The 16,104-nt window shown below is 39.2% G+C and overlaps 1 protein-coding gene across 2 annotated transcripts in view; it reads left to right on the forward strand.

The window, feature by feature from the left end:
• MID1 (midline 1) overlaps positions 1-16,104 on the forward strand; it is a 352,217-nt gene that overhangs the window by 119,790 nt on the left and 216,323 nt on the right. The window contains exon 1 of one of the 2 annotated variants that reach the window (XM_045203217.2): positions 10,001-10,070. The exons of the other annotated variant lie outside the window; for it this stretch is intronic. The gene's annotated coding sequence lies outside the window, so the exon portion shown is untranslated. Of the gene's footprint in view, positions 1-10,000; positions 10,071-16,104 lie in introns of those variants that run through there. 2 annotated transcript variants of the gene reach the window in all.

Raw genomic sequence — 16,104 nt, forward strand, 5'->3', positions numbered from 1 at the left:
TGTCCAGTAGAGTTTTTGATGGCTATCAATGAACTTTCCTGGGGGTTAAGTGTATTTGTATTGGTACAAACCTGAGTTTACCTTCCAAAAACCCAATGGTCTTTATGCAGCCTAGTCATGGATTCTGGAAAAGGCGTGCACTTACAGGCAAATAAGTTAGGTAACTAAAACAATTCTTGAAGTATATATGATCCAAATTATTCAAAAGACTTTTTCATATGGATCTTCTTCACTTTAAATAATAAAACTATGCATCGAACTCAGTTTGAAGATACATCGTTCTGAACAGATGCTTCACATTTTTGGAAACAGACTATAATAAACATTCTTTTTAGAAAAATAATTTCAACCTAGGACTCCTGACAGCTTCATTTGCAGAGCAGTCAGCCAGGATGAACACTGAGCTTCCCAAAGAGAGTTGGGAAAATAGTTTACTTGCTGTAATTAAAAAAGGGGACATTCCTGAATCACAGTTGTCTTCAATGCTAATGTGAATAACCAAATGTTATTTCCAGTGGATTTTTTAATTTCCTCATTCTTGGCAAGGTGATACAGCTTTGTGCAACTGGCAATCAGAAACTTTTTCCTCGAGATAAAAGTGCTCTTTATGTTAAACACATAGTGCTGTAATTTATCCTGCACATTCCCTGTACATGTTCAGCTCAACAATTTCAATATGGAACCCAAGTTCAATGATTTCAAATTTGAACACTTCGCTTTACACCTTTCCTTTTAAAAATCATAGCAACTGTGTACTTCTGACAGAACATTTCATGTGCTCAATGGTATTTACTTCTACAATTAGAAAACAACTTGATTGCAACCCTGTTGAAAATCTTTGCCAAGGTATGAGCTTTTCTTACATTGGATCTTTTTACGAGAAGAGGTAACTTCATTTTGCGATTTTATTTGGTTCTGCTCAATGACACAGTCTGGCTTATTTGACAGATCTTGACACAAAGAAAAAACAAATGCAAGAATTTGGATTACAGATCTTTGCAGATGAACTGCTGTAATAAACAATCAGTGTCCATTGTTCTACAATATTAAAGTTAGTATATCACCTTGGTATTGGGCACACAGATAAATCATTGATAACTTCCAGATGTTTTACTTTTTTTAGCAGCTGCTGCATCTCCTCTACTCTCTCATTTTTGTTTAAATGGAATAAGTTTAATTCGTGAGCTCCCCAAAGAAAATTTTCCAAGTGCCTTTCTAATGGACCAATCACAAAATGGCATCACTGTGTATTTAGGAAGAGACAATGGGGGCCGCAGGGTAAGCTGGGAAGCTGGGGGAGGACAGCTCCTTATTTTGGCCACCTAATCATGCTAAAGGGTTATTTGGGCAAACTTTGGCCACTGCCTATTGTGTGTATGTCAAAGACTTACATGAAGGTAAAGATGCATTTTGAATGGCTTCACCATTTTTGCCTGTCTCAGTGGGTTCTATTTACCAGCCTTGAGATGCAGATGGAAGTAAAATCCTAAATCTGTTCTGGCCGAGATGTAAGGACTAAGGAAGGGATAACACTTCAACACTAATGGGATTCACACTTTGTTAGAAAACAGCCTTGTTGCTCTAACCTTTGCTTGCATCAGCAGCAGCTGCTTTAGAATATTTGCTTTTCTTCTTCCCTGTGAGGTTATATTAATTTCTTTTTCCAGCTTAATGGTCTTCCTGTACTGGATTTTCCTTTTTTTTTTTTAAAGGCATTTCCAGCACTGTGTTCTCAATGGTTTGCGTTCAGGCTTGAAAGCTATTCTTTAGTTGTCTAAAGAAATGATTTTTGTTTTCATAATTTCAAAGAAGTTTGTAGATAGCATTAAAAAATAATGCTAAAATCTACAAACTCATTTTCCCATCGATATTGCAAAGGAACCTTACTGTTGCACATGTAGACTTCACACCATCATAGAGTGGGTTTTGTTTCCTGCCCCAATCGTTTAGTCAAAAATATTGACACTCTTTTAATTTTATCTAAGGCAAATCCAGTTCTTTCCTTAAGCTGTCTCAAAGCTGCCTCCTTCTTTCTTTGCCCTTCTACTACGTAAGATTTTCCCCTTAATCTATTATTTGAAATCCCAAGACATAATGTCAAGACATAAGCTGTGCATTTAAATGAGATTTGTTTTTCAAAAACTAAGATGGACCATCGTTTACATTTTACTTCATTCAAGGGTGAACCACAAATTAGTGTTATGAGTCTGTCTCATTTCTCTGTTTCTTTTGGATGGTTGCAGAGGATGGGGGCGGGACTTACCACATCAGAATGTCAATGTGGGATCAGACTCTCCCCAGTTAATGGTCCCTCCAGACCACAGCTCGAATCTCAGCCTGCCTGACAGGGTCATGGCTCAGCAGCAGAAAATAAATATGTTCTCTTCATCATTGTCCAATTTGTTAAAAAGATTTTAAAAATACACATATCAAGGTATGCATCATGGCCCTTAGGAGTATGAAACAACTGGGAAAAGCCACATCAATAATTTGAAGTGTATGTGTCTATAAATACTGTATTTAAGGTATTACATCACTGTTTCTCAAGAGGAAGAGGAAGGCATTTCTGCCCTTCAGGGGACATTTGGCAAAATTTGAGACATTTCTAGTTGTTACAACTGACATGTGGGCAGTGCTGCTGGAATCTGGAGAGGAGAGTCCAGGGATGCTGCTAAACATCCTATAGTGAACAGGACGGCTCCTACAATAACCCCACATGTCAAGAGTGCCGTGATGGAGAAACCTGCTTTACATCACCATGCACCACACGTCAGTGTGCCTCTATCCCCTGCCTCCCAACCGTGGCTCCAAAAACAAACCGCCACCCCAAGACACTCACAGACACAACACCAGATATTTAGAAAGAGACTAAAGATTTCAATCAATTCATGAGAGTTTCGTGTGTTCTTATTTTTATGGAATTTATTAGAGTGGCATTGGTTAATAAAATTACATAGGTTTCAGGTGTACAATTTATAATACATCATCTGTATATTGTATTTTGTGTTCATCACCCCAAGTCAAGTTTCTTTCCATCACCATTTATCCCCCCTCTACCCTCTTCTACCTCTGCCTGCCCCCCTTTCCCTCTGGTAATCAAGAACAGCATACAGAGTCTTGAAATAAACCCATGACTCTATTATGGTCAACTAATATTTGAAAAAGGAGGCAAGAACATACAATGGGGTAAACACAGTCTATTCAATAAATGGTCTTAGGAATATTGGACAGATACATGCAAAGAATGAAACTAGACCACCTTCTTATACCACATCCAAGAATCAACTCAGAATGGAATTTCATGTGCTTTTAAACAAATACACTGAATCATCAGCAAAGATATTTGAGGTTTTCTGGGTGTTTTAGACAAAGTGGATTTTTCATGGAAAAAAAAAGTCATCAGTAATGAGTGGACCTGGGCAGCCCTGTTTATATCTTCTCCCTCTCTATCCTTATTTTGAAAGCTCCTGGTAACAGAAACAATTTCAGTTCCAAATTCCCCTGCTCCAAGCTTTTAAAACTTTTCTCTGTTTCTTTTGGTCTTGTTTGGATTTTAGTTTGAGTTTAGGGAATGCCCCCTGACGAGGCGGTCTGGGATCCAGTCCTTTGAATGTTGATCCTTGGATGGATCATTAGAGAGCCATTAAGAGCAGGCGGTGGTGTTCCTTTATAGAATAAAGTCAGCATTCTCACCCGCTGAGAGTATCCCCGTTAATTCATTGTTTCTGTTTCTTGGAGGAAATAGCAGAATTTGTAACTGAAAAAGCAAAACCACCTGGTAGATTTCTGAAATAAATTGACTCCCCAGTCTCCCAATTGTTTCATAAATGAGATAAACGGTGGGAACCTAGGGGTGTCCGTGAATCCTGTGTGTTTCTTGAAATGAAGGGAGGGGGTGCCAAATGAATAAGAAAGTACAGGTAGATGAGAATTCTTCTAGTAATGAATTATTAAAACACTTTTCAAAAAAACATGTAGATGGATTGTGAAGAAAGATCAACTCCTATTTGTTTCAGACAATACAATTATTAGCTAGGATGGATTTGTATGAAATTGTTGATAGAGACCACTTATACAGTCAGTGTTATTTGTGGATAAACCCTAACCAGCTTGCCAGGCCCTCCCTGGGATAGTGCAGCACTGTGCAATAGAAGTATAATGCAAGAGCATATGTAGTTAAAATCTTTCAGGTAGCAAGAGTAAAAGTAACAGTAAAAGAAAAAAGATTATATTAATTGTAATAATATATTTTATTTAACCCAATATAGCCACATTATTATGATTTTGACATATAATTAGTATTTTAAAAATTATCGAGAGATTTTATATTCTTACTTCTTACTGTTTGAACTCTGGTATGTAATTTTATGTTTATAGCTCATCTCATTCTTGCTACATTTCAAGTGATCAGTTAGCCACATGGAACTGGTGACTGTCGTATTGGACAGCACAACCTGACCCCTGCCTGTTTCTCTGTTTCCATCTATTTCTTCTTTCTCCCTTGTAAAATTCACATTCTAGACTTGATGAACTTCTTCCAACTCCATCGCTCCAAGTGTTTCTTATTTCTTGGTCTTTGTACAAGCGTCTCCCTGGAACACTCTCCAACATCCCTCCCACCCTACCTGGTGAATGCCTATGTTCTTCACGAAAGCTGATTCTTCTGAAAAACCTGTTGGGGAAGAAAAACTGTTACTCTTACCCTCTTAGGTTTAATGATAGGAGACTTATGAAATTAAGCTGACAAAAGACATTAGTGAGAGACAGAGTTTATTGACATGTGCAATGTGAGCGCTCGGTGATGAGTAACCGAAAGGGGTGGTTAGTTGGAATGTGGGGCTTTTCTACCTTTACTTAGCAGGAAGATGGAGTGCAGAGGGAAGACTTCTAGGGGAAGAACAAATAGGTTTCTTTAGGGAAAGTCGAATGGGTTTTTAGGAGAACAATTGGGATATTGGAGAAAGCTTATGATAAGATGTGCTTATGCAGGTGTGAGCAGTCTTACCATTTTGTGTGTGTGTGTGTGTGTGAGAGACCTTGACACTCTCCTGGAGAGGGAGTTTATGGTAGATGTACCCTTGGTCTCTCTCCTTGGAGTGGAAGCCACCCTCAAGAGGGAATTTATGGCAGCCCTAATGTCTCAGAAGTTTCTGCTTTTAGTCAGATAGCAGAAGCTCTGAGAAGACTCCTATCTGCATCTGCTGAACCTTGAATGCCTTCAGCCTAAAGTAGTAATTATACCAACTCTGGAGGTCCAAGTGGGTGCACACAGAATCATAGAAAAGGTTATATTTTGCTGCTCCGTGCTTTTCTTTTTTTTAGATTTTATTTATTTATTTTTAGAGAGAGGGGAAGGGAAGGAGAAAGAGGAGAGAAGTACCAATGTATGGTTGCCTCTCAATCCCCACTGGGGGCCCAGCCCCCAACGCAGGCACGTGCCCTGACTGGGAATCAAACTGGCAACCCTTTGGTCTGCAAGCCCTCGCTCAATCCACTGAGCTACACCAGCCAGGGCTGCCCCATGCTTTAATGCTACTTGTACCTCCCATTCCATAGTTCTCATTCACTTTGTTTTCCCCTCAAGTTCAGTGTCTTTCTTCCAAATAGACTACAACCCCTGGGAATGCAGGAGCAGCTCTGCATTTCCTGTACGTTAATGTGAACTCATCGTCTAGGACAGCGGGACAGCACATAACACTTAATATATATTTGTGGGGTCATTCAGCCAAATATAAATACTTTTGGAGGAGAGGAGAAATATCTTTTTTAATAGCTTATTTTTATTGTATTTTTTTCCACTACCATTTATCCCCCACCTACCCTCTTCTATCTCCACCCATCCCCTCCTCCCCCACAATCACCACACTGCTGTCAGTGTCCAGGAGTTCTTTTTTTTTTTTTTTTTTTTGGCTTGATCCTGCCACCACCACCCCAAATAGTCCCCCACCAGAGCTGTCAGCCTGCTTTCTAGAGAAATATCTTTATCTTCTACCCTTCTAAGTTCTTAGCAGTGGGTCTGTGTAAAAAAAAAATTCATATTAGCAAGGGAAAAGCATCCCTGGCTGGTGTGGCTCAGTGGATTGAGTGCCGGCCTGTAAACCAAAGGATCACTGGTTTGATTCCCAGTCAGAGCACATGCCTGGGTTGCAGGCCAAGTACCCAGTTGGGGGCGCGTGAGAGGCAACCACACATTCATGTTTCTCTCACAAATTGATGTTTCTCTCCCTCTCTTTCTCCCTCCCTTCCCCTCTCTCTAAAAATAAATAAATAAAATCTTTGTTAAGAAAGAAATATCATAGTTTTAAAAAATATTTTCATTGCTGGTACTCTTTTTTGTTACAAATGAAAAAGGAAGTTATTTTTATATCCTTTAAATACTTAAATAATTTACATCAATTAAATTCTTACAGATAGCTAAACAACAAATTCTTCCAATAAACAGAAAAAAGAAAAGGTACTTTGCCATGGAGCAGTCTAATTAGCTTTCAATTATCTAAAAAAAAAATTAGGTCAACCTTTCTGACAATCAACTTAGATTATTGTCCTCTGAGGTTCGTTTTGAAATATCTTTTAATTTTCTATGAACATTCGTTACAAGAATATTATAAACTCACTATCTTGAAAAAGTTAAGCTATAATCCTATCATGGAAATATAACCCATGTTCACATTTTGATTAGCTTCTCTTAGAATGTTTTTAATATAAATACAAACGTAACACATAATTCATTTCTATATAAGGGTCTATTCAACAAGCACCGAGAACCTATTACATGCCAGTGTTATTTCTATTTTGTCAACTCAGCATTCGCTATCATTTGAATATCCTCCCATGTCAATAAATTTGGATCTGCTATATTATTTTAAGGGCTGCATAGTATAGTAGATTATACTTTCCAAAATGGCAACAACAACCTTTTCACTCACCGCCCCCTCACTTTCTGAATCATGCCATGTTACACCAAGAATTTATGTACCTTTACCCCAAACCTGGATGAAGTCTTATGACTGACTCGTTTACCAGAAGTCACACCACATGAATTCTATGAGAGATCTTAACAGGTGACATAGTTTCTGCCTAGCCCTCTCTTGGGACACTCGCCTTTGGAACCCAGCCGCTATGTTGTGAGGAAGCCCAGGCCACATAGGAGAGGCTGTGTGTAGGTGTTCTAGCCAAGAGCCAACAGCCAGCATCAACTGCTACCCTTGTGATGAGCGTGTCTTCAGATTTCCACACCCTCCAGCCTTTAAGCCACAGTAGCTGAAGCCAAGTAGAACAGAGGTGGCAGTCACTGCTGAACCCTTCCAAACATCACAGATGTATAAGCATATGACTTGTATTAAGCCACTAAGTATCCAGGTGGTTTGCGACAGAGCACTAGATAACAAGAGTAGCACCTCTAGGCATATATTCCACAGAATCACCATCACAAGCGTAAAATGTCACACGTTCAAGCAAAATAATGGAAACCACAGAAATGGCCAGCAGAAGACTGGTTAATCTGTAGCATATCTCCACAGCAAAGTACCATATAACTCCAGACAGCAATGTCAGATGTCTGCTGTTTCATAACCATTGCTCATTTTTTTCCTTTAGGTGGTAGACTTTTTTTTCTCTTCTCAAACTGTAGGCATTCATTAAACATGAAGGACATGGACCCTTTGTCCCTGTTAATCATTTCTTTTGACTTCACTTACGCAGTTTTTTGTGATGTAAAAGTTTTTTATTTTTATGTAGATAGGCTTATCAATGATAGATAGATATAGATAATAGAGACATAGATGATAGAGATGAGATTGTGTCTAGATTTCTTATTCTCCTTGTACTGAACATCTGATATTTAAAGAGATGATTCCTGGCTGGTATAGCTCAGTGGACTGAGCACGGGCTGTGAACCAAAGGGTCACGGGTTAGGTTCACAGTCAGGGCACATGCCTGGGTTGTGGGCCAGGTCCCAGGTGGGGGCCACATGAGAGGCAACCACACATTCATGTTTCTCTTCCTCTCTTTCTAACTTCCCTCCCCCGTTCTCTAAAAAAAAATAATGAATAAAAATAAATAAGTAAATAGATAAATGAAAAGATGGGAGCTGTAAAGAGATTAGAGCTTTTATTTGCAAGTAAGTTTGTATTAGAAGTTTAAATGAATTAATGTATTTTAAATATTAAGACTAGTGCACGCTGGTACAGAAAACAACTAAGACACAGAATAGAGCAAAATGGCCATGGTTAATTCAAAAGCTGTGTATTACTTGATAATAAAAGGAAGGAAACTCTTATAATCAATAAAAATGTGATATTAAACAAGTTACAGTTAAGTCTGGAGTATAGACATACTTTAAATACTTTGCAGTTGCTTGCATATAATTTTATTGTAAAAGTTCTTAAACTGCAAGTAACAAAGACATTAGTACCATTGTGCAGGTGTTTAATAGTGGTTTAAAACACCCAACTGTTTTTTCTTGGCGGGGGCGGGGGGGGGGGGTGTGTGTGTGACAGTTTTGTTGTCAGGTGGTAAACTTTTAGCGTATTGAGATCTTCACTTTTGTTTGGTCTTGTCAGAATTCTCCACCCAGTACGTTCATACCTCACCCTGCTTCTGTCCCCCCAGCCAAGGGTGGTCAGAAAATTGAAGTTAAGAGGGATACATAAGTTACAGCATTTGCTATGTACCTCGGGCTTATTTTTGCTATTGAGATGGCATTATCACCAAACACGCAATTTTCTTTCAAGAGAGGAGAGGCTGGATGGGGCCTGGGCTAGGGGGTGCAGCCAGACCGTGATGTCACAGATTGCATTGTCTCTTGGGAAACTCATCCATCAAACCGTCACCTCTGATTCTATGCAGGGTCACTACAGAAAAAGGCAGCATGCCCCAGCTTGGGCATTCTGAAGTGTTAGTATGTAGTGGAGCTGGTGGTGTGAAGCCAATTTATTTTGTCTCAGAGGCTCGCATGGCATGCTGCCTGCTGCACTCAGGCACAAGCCCAGCAGCATCTCCTTAGAAATAATGACTGCAAGGCAAATAGCCCTCATTGCAAAATCTAGAACTGTGCCATCTGCTTGTCTCCTCTTTGATTTATTCCTTTCGAGGTTTTAGGTGACACAATCCACAGGTAAGTCTTGTTTTAAAAAACTTGAGTGGAGAGGGGGGTTTCCAGATTAGCCATAGCGTATCTGAGATAGACTAAGACATTTGTCTTCAGTTAGAACGAGATTTGGATGTATAAGGTGTGAGTATTGTTGTGAAATACAAGGGTGAACCCCTGTCATCTGGGAAGATAAGGTAAACTTTAGATCTTAAAAAAGATCGTGCCTTACAACTTAGCAATTTTCTTTTATTTAATATCCTAAAAACATGATCTTTGAAAAATGAACTTTTGTAAAAACAATAATTTTCATTATCTTTGTTAGAGATATACACACACATTTTCGAATGTAATGTTCTGCTTTTTCTTGATGTTTTCCTTTAATTTTCAGTTGGGGGAAAATTTGAAAACCAAACAGTGGCTCTAAATGGTCCAGGGCTTTTGAAGCGCTGGGTAAATTGTTCTGTTCTGGGAGGGAGCATAGTAAAGGGGTACAGAACTCAGATGAAGTTTCAGGCTGAGCTGTCCTTCCCATCCCTCAGAGACACCGACTAGCATTTAGGGGATAGAAAGGCCACATGCTCATGTCCATGCCTGGCCAGGGATCAGTCCTGTTCCCAGGCTTGGGACTTCGTGTCCGGTCACTGAGGGGCACAGAGGGCTGAATCGTTGCCTCTCTGAGGGTTGGCCCGAAGGAATTGATGCCAGCAAACACCCCTTCCCCCGCCCCTGCAACTCCCCAGGAGGGGCGCTTCTGCAGAAGTCATTTGGTGTGTGTGCCGGTTTTCCCTGTGAGGGGATTACAGTGTAGGAGAGTGCTTTGTGAGAAAAAGCCTGGAAGAGGTTGCTGGGGAGAAACCAAGCCGAGGGAAGGAAGACTTCGGCTTTCGTGGTCCCCTCATTGAAGTGAGTCTAAGAAACCCAGTTGCCTGACCTAGAGCAGCTGGGGCTTGTTTGCTTTCGTCTGTGGTGGGAGAAACTGGTAAGGCTCCTTTTTTTTCCTACTGCTCTGGGATGCTACTGCAATTGCTTTACTAAAGTGCTGGTGTTAGAAGGAAGGGAAACTGGTTAGCGATTCTTGGTACATTCTGCATTGTCCCTGCCTAATGTATGAGAAAGGTGCTTTTTCCTGCATAAAAGGGCTGCTAGCCATAGCATGATGTTACTTTTCCCAAACTTGATTAGCATCACTTTCGAGCAACTGAGTTAAAACATACGCACATGCAGAAACTATAACCCATACAGGCATACAGTTATTTAAAGGATCATCGTATTTTTAAAGTGTGGGGGCTAAAAAATTAATACTTTTATTTCTACCTTCTAAGATCTTCTAGTTGCGCTACTAATCAAATTAACAGAGACAGATAAGCAGGAAAAAATCAAAATTTCAATACGTGCTCAAGGGGAATTCATAGAAGCATGAAAATTCCAAAGGCAATGAGGCACCATGGGGTAGATATAACATTTTTGGACAAAGGGGAAAGGGGGAATGAGATCTTGGATTTCAGAAGTGGGAATGGGCAATTTACAGGTAGTTGAGGGAGAGAGGAACACACACAGCAGGAAAATCCTTGCTGGGTGACTCAGAAACAATGGGGCACGGGGTATCTAGCTAAACAGACTGCAGATGATTAAGCCGAAGGTCCCTTCCCAAAGCCTTTTTTTTTCTGTCTAAACCTCTTGGGCAGGAAAGGGGGAGGGTCAAAGGTTCTTTCTGAGTCTTTCATTTCTTAATAACCAGCTTAAAATCAACATCCCAAAAAAGCAGCCGGTGACAAAATTTTTGTTTCCTTCAAAAGCATATATATCTAAATGTAATTAGTTTGGGGGTACAACTGCATGGAAGAGAAAATTGAGCCTTTCTGGAAAATTTGACATTGTCTTGTTTCCTGTGAAAATGTATTTACCATCACATATATTACCTGTTCTGTAACTAGTGCTGTGCACACCAAAGCCACTGCTGATAAACCAAGCAGTCCCAACAGTAAGTTCCAAACACCATGACATAAGGGGAGAGAAGTCCCACTAAACAGAATTTTGAGTTAGTCATAAAGAACTTTAAATTCTCAATTTGTTACTCAGTGACTGTTCTAATCAGAAAGAACAAATGAGGAACACAGCCCCCCTACCCCCTGCCAGTCAGAAAGAGTAGGTACCCTGTCTCCTTTAGCATTTTTAAGGGATCAGCTGGCTCACACAACCTTATTTGGCAAACGTTACTTCTTATTCCCTATTTCTACTCTGTTATTTTTAGAACTGACTTTGGTATTTGTGTGGAGATAAAAGGATATATATATATATATATATATATATATATATATATATCCTTTTATTATTTTATTATATTCTGGGAAACTTGAGCCTGAATAGTTTAGAAATATATTAATTCAGTTAAGGCAAATTATCCCTCAAACGAATTACTGAAGCCTTTGTGAGTTGGAGTGTGTGTGGAGAAGATGTGACAGACAGCTGTTGTTTCCGTGATGGACAGGTCTAGAAGCCTGTCCTCAGAGCTGAGAAACAAATTCCTACAAACCCTGCCTGCCCTTCCCCCACCCCGCAGGAGGGAGTAGTAATCTTTGTTGTGGTTGTTTTTCCCTGAGAAAGTCTGTATGCTGCCTAATGTAGCTGACTCCCTGCATTTTTTCCCTCATCATTAAAATAAAAGCCTTGCTTTATGCAGAGTTCCAACGGTACAGATGTTTAGTTTCTGAGCTTAACACATACCAAGTAATACACTTACTATTATTCCAGTTGAATTTGCATAATAAAAACAATGATCAAGTGCAATGACTCAACACCAACTAATTACCTAGGTCTGCAACTTGCCCTTCAATTGAAAGTAAGCCCATAGAATTTTTTCTATTTGATGTTGCAGTCTTAAAATGACCTGATTATTAGAATATTCAGAAATTGAAAATGTGTGGCATTTATTTCATTACTAAATAGTAGGTTTTAAAAAGTATGTAACTATTTAAATAGTTTCTTTGCATGGATAAGTAATATGATCACCGTAAAAATACACATGCTCTTTCTTTAAAATGAGCTAATTATTTGCTTGAGGTATCCTTTGCAAAAAAAAAAAAAAAAAAAAAAAAAGGAAAGAAAGCCCGTTCCCTTTCGATTTTAATTTCCATTCTTCTGCAACTGAAATGCTAATTCAACCCAATAGTTTATCTTTGCCTTTAGCAATTGTTTATGAAATGCAGGCAGTTAATTTGGATCCTGAATGTGAGATAACAGTTAATCAATTTATCTGTGAACTCTGAGGACACTTGGGAGATTTTCCAGGTTTGATCATTGTTATTTACTATTTTCGGCTGCATGCTGGTTCCATCTCCAAAGACTATTTACCTTCATGATATTTGAGCCCAAGAGCAGCGAGTTTATTAGAATTGATTTTCTTTCCAAGTTGATCTTTTAAAATACTCTTGCTGGTCATTTTTTGCTACTACCTTGTGAGATTTTCCTTCACCGGGCATATATTTATTGAGTGCCTGGCTGGTGCAGCCAACATTTGCTATTAGAGATGAAAACCGTATTTTGGTGGGGCTCCCTGCAGAGGCAGCCAAGGCCAGAAGGGGAAAGACCAGCTCTTGCTGTTCTAACAATTGTTTGCATGTCCACATGGTTCAGTTGCAAATGTGGTTTCAGCAACAACAAAAATGCTCATTCTTCTGAATTATTAATACATCAAAATGTATTACCGGCTACTGAGAACTTGGGAGTTGCATTAATCAATAATCCTTTCACATTGCACAAGACGGCCTGCTTGTTATTCTCTTCCCTGGGCATTTAAATAATTCAAAAGTAAGATTTCTCATTAATTCACCTGGCAATTACACAAGTTGGGAAAATATGAACCCAAAATGTTGAATGAGGTTAATTTTTACAACTTAGAAATTACCATTTTTTTCATTTCGCCTTGATATATTACTTTTCTGTTAGGTGCTTTTTGTTTTGTTAAGTGATGTATCACAATGATGGACATAATGTATAACAACATCAATAGGAAAAGGACATGATGGTGAAGAAAATGAAAGGTTGCCAAATCCACCCAGTAGCAGACGCTGCCCTGGGCTCTTTACAAGCATGTTATCACTTAATTTCCTCAATAGTGCTGCAAAATAGATATTATAATGATCATTTTAAAGATGAAGACACTGAAGCTTAGAGAATTTAAGAAGGCAATCATGTCATGTGACTACTAAGATAGCAAACCCAGGTCTGTCCCCTGCTCTTTTTAGCCACTTCTATATTGCTCTCTTAATAGCCATGTCTTTCTTCCCAGATCCCCTATCAATTGATAATTCCCTACAGCTTATCTTATTGCTTTCAGAGAATCCCCCTTGACAATTTCAGCCCCTTCCCTAACTTCCGTTATGAGCTGACAACCAAAAGATGTAAGTACAGATTGGACAGAGGCTGTACATATGTACGTGTGAAAAATGCTCTTCAAACGTCAAGGTAGAAACAACACGTTACATTAAAATATAGAACACGGCACTATAGCTAACACTGCTGTATGATATATAGGAAAGTTGTTAAAGAGGCTAAATTCTAAGAGTTTTATCACAGGGAGAACATTTTTTCTTTTATTTATATTGTATCTATATGAGATGATAGATGTTAACTGAACCTATTGGATAATCATTTCAAAGTATATGTAAATTAAACCATAATGCTGTACAGCTTAAACTTACAGAATGATATATAGCAATTATCTCTCAATAAAACTGGAAAAAAGAAAGGAGCCTATTAGATTTGCTTGGTTAGAGGAAATGAGAAGTAAATTTGGTTTCTGACCATGCCTGCTCTGTTTTTCACCGTGTATTTAGTAGGGGACCTCAGTCTGTGAGAAAGCTAGGATGTAATCCTGTCTCCTCCACTATTTGTATAGAGATGGGTTTCCATCCCCTCTCAGCCTCACTTCCTGCCTCCAGCAGGGAAGTAGAGGAAAGGATAGGGTCATAGATACCTGAAAAAATGCATCCCTGGTCCCCTTCTAGAGGTATTAATTGAGAAAGGAAACAATGGCATGCCACTAATAAAAAACACTTGTAAATGTATCAGTGAATTAGTCTAGCACATTAGTCTAGCATAGAATAGGCACTGATTGACCTCAACACATTTATTTAGTCAGCACTATCAATCCAATTGCCTTGTACATTGCTTTTCTATCACTGCTGTAACAAATTACCATAAATTTAGTGTCTTAATACAACACAAGTTTATTTTCTTACAGTCCCGGTGGTCCAAAGCCCAAAATGGGTCTAAAACCCAAGTGTCAGCAGGACTGCATTCCTTCTGGAGGTCCTAGGGGAGAATCTGTTCCTTGCTTTTTTCAGCTTCCAAAGGCTGCCTGCATCCCTTAGCTCATGGCCCCACATCACTGTGAATTCTGCTTTTATAGTCATGTCTTTTCTGAATCTGACCCTGCTGATTCTCTGTCCCTTACTGTCACCGCTGTGATTACACTGGCTCCACCAGGCTAATCCAAGGAAATCTTTCTATCACAAAATTCTTTTTTAAAAGATTTTATTTATTTATCTTTAGAGAGAGGAGAAGGAAGGAAGAAAAACAGGAAGAGAAACATCAATGTATGGTTGCCTCTCACACACCCCCTACTGGGGACCTGGCCTGCAATCCAGGCATGTGCTGTGACTGGGAATTGAACCAGCGACCCTTTGGTTTGCAGCCCGTGCTCAATCCACTGAGCTACACCAGCCAGGGCCCAAAATTCTTAATCACACCTGCAAAGTACTTATTGCCATATATCATGTATTCACAGATTTGGAGAACGAGAACATGGACATCTTTTGGGGGGCATTATTCTGACTACCACACCTGTGAATATATTTCTTCATAGCTACATGTTTTTTATTTACTCCATGATCTTGTAGGTAATGGGAAGCCATGAAGGATTTCAAGTGGAGAGGTGAAGTAAATAATCAGGTTTCCGTGTTAGAAAGCTTACAAAGAGGACCCTATGGAAATGGAGGCGCAACTAGGACACCAACTGGAATATATGAGAGAGAAATTGTGAACACGACTTGTGACAGTGTCGTAGAAGAGGGGACAGGGAACAGTTTGAGAGATATTAAAAAGAGTGCACTGGTAGGACAGCTGAAAGGAAGAAGTTTGTGACTTGAATAACTTGGGTGAATAGTGGGGAGGTAGAGAGGATGGGTAACTGAGATGATGTAAATACACTGCTCTAGGATCTGGGGATATAATGGTGGCCAGAAATATCTCTTCACTCACGTAGCTCAAAAGCCAGCTGTGAAGCCACCCAATAATAATATGACTCATACTTATCAGATGCTTTATCTTATTCCAAGTACATTTAATCTTTATACCAACTCTCTTAGGTATATATTAGTATCATCATCATCCCGTTTTTCAGACGAAGAAATCCAGAAAAAGAGGTTATATGATTTGCTCAAGTTTCAGCAATTTGCAAACAGAGGGAAGGGATTTGAAGACAAATAGTCAGACCCCAGGATCCGTGGTTTTAATTCTTACACTCTACTGCCTCGCTTAACAATTAATTATGATTTTATGGGATATTTAGTATGAGAACAATCCATACATTTCCATGTGAGGGTAACAGGGATAACAGTTGCTGCTATCGAGATGAACTGTGAAATTTTCTGAGGCAAATTCTTACAGACTCCTGGCCATCAGGAGAATGTGATCTATGTGATAAAATAAAACATTTGTATGGGGCACTTGACTGGGCATAAGAGCACAATTACAGAAAGATCTTATTTCACTGCTTTCTAAGAATTTACCTCCACATGGAGAAAACCATACTGCAATCATAAAAAATAGATGATCAAAACCAAAAATGGTTCCCAGGCCCTCTGGATAAATCTGCACTAAGGATATAGTCCTTTTCTAAAAGGAAGTGGAAAAGAGCAAGGCAATGAGAAAGTCAAGCCGATCAGATGCAGGGGTGTTGCAGCATTCATCGAATGACTCAAGGTGCTCAATGTGTAGAATGACTTTCTACA

This window comes from Desmodus rotundus, chromosome X (genome assembly GCF_022682495.2).
Source record: "Desmodus rotundus isolate HL8 chromosome X, HLdesRot8A.1, whole genome shotgun sequence".
Lineage (NCBI taxonomy): Eukaryota > Metazoa > Chordata > Mammalia > Chiroptera > Phyllostomidae > Desmodus > Desmodus rotundus.